The 1,295-nt window shown below is 48.4% G+C and overlaps 2 non-coding genes across 2 annotated transcripts; both read left to right on the forward strand.

Annotated features, from left to right (window-relative positions):
- The first annotated feature begins 267 nt into the window (after positions 1–267).
- LOC123173638 (5S ribosomal RNA) lies at positions 268–386 on the forward strand. The gene has a single exon (XR_006486392.1). It is a non-coding gene; the product is annotated as a 5S ribosomal RNA (ribosomal RNA).
- A 367-nt stretch (positions 387–753) lies between these two features.
- Positions 754–872, forward strand: LOC123173574 (5S ribosomal RNA). Its single transcript, XR_006486341.1, has one exon. It is a non-coding gene; the product is annotated as a 5S ribosomal RNA (ribosomal RNA).
- Positions 873–1,295: the final 423 nt, after the last annotated feature.

The following is a 1,295-nucleotide window of genomic DNA, read 5'->3' on the forward strand; positions in this document are numbered from 1 at the left end:
CACTAAAGCACCGGATCCCATCAGAGGTGGCTTTGTGGCGCGAGGAGCGCGTTCTGAAAGGGGTAAAAAAATACGTGTTGCTGCGGTATAGAGGGAGGGGTGGAAACCGTGGTAAACTCGTCTTCGTGTTTGAGGGGGGGAGTAAGTACTATATATAGGGCATTCTCCATTATTAGGCAACGGTTGTAATGGTAGTAAGAATGACAATCATCTTTGCAGTGGACCTGGGAGTGGCAGCATAAGGGACGAAGGCAGGGGCAACATGTCGGATGCGATCATACCAGCACTAAAGCACCGGATCCCATCAGAACTCCGAAGTTAAGCGTGTTTGGGCGAGGGTAGTACTAGGATGGGTGACCTCCTGAGAAGTCCTCGTGTTGCATTCCCTTTATAATTATTTTTTGCGCCTCATGACAAACATATCACATGTGCGCGATATATATTAACCCCGTTATATTATTTTTGACATTCGCGATATGTTTTAGCTCGCTGCTCATAGGTCCCGCGTCTAGAGGCGGCTTTGGGGCACGAGGAGCGCGTTCTGAATGGGGAAAAAATACGTGTTGCTGCGGTATAGAGGGAGGGGTGGAAACCGTGGTAAACTCGTCTCCGTGTTTGAGGGGGGAGTAAGTAGTATATATAGGGCATTATCCATTATTAGGCAACGGTTGTAATAGTAGTAAGAATGACAATCATCTTTGCAGTGGACCTGGGAGTGGCAAGCATAAGGGACGAAGGCGGGGGTAACATGATGGATGCGATCATACCAGCACTAAAGCACGGGATCCCATCAGAACTCTGAAGTTAAGCGTGCTTGGGCGAGAGTAGTACTAGGATGGGTGACCTCTTGGGAAGTCCTCGTGTTGGATTCCCTTTTTAATTATTTTTTGCGCCTCATGACAAACATATCACATGTGCGCGATATATATCAACCCCGTTATATTATTTTTGACATTTGCGATATGTTTTAGCTCGCTGCTCATTGGTCACGCGTCTAGAGGCGGCTTTGTGGCGCGAGCAGCGCGTTCTGAAAGGGGTAAAAAAAATACGTGTTGCTGCGGTATGGAGGGAGGGGTGGAAACCGTGGTAAACTCGTCCCCGTGTTTGACGGGGGGGGAGTAAGTAGTATATATAGGGCATTATCCATTATTAGGCAACGGTTGTAATCGTAGTAAGAATGACAATCATCTTTGCAGTGGACCTGGGAGTGGCAAGCATAAGGGACGAAGGCGGGGGTAACATGTTGGACGCGATCATACCAGCACTAAAGCACCGGATCCCATGAGAGGCGGCTT

Source organism: Triticum aestivum, unplaced genomic scaffold (genome assembly GCF_018294505.1).
Source record: "Triticum aestivum cultivar Chinese Spring unplaced genomic scaffold, IWGSC CS RefSeq v2.1 scaffold140664, whole genome shotgun sequence".
Taxonomy (NCBI): Eukaryota; Viridiplantae; Streptophyta; class Magnoliopsida; order Poales; family Poaceae; genus Triticum; species Triticum aestivum.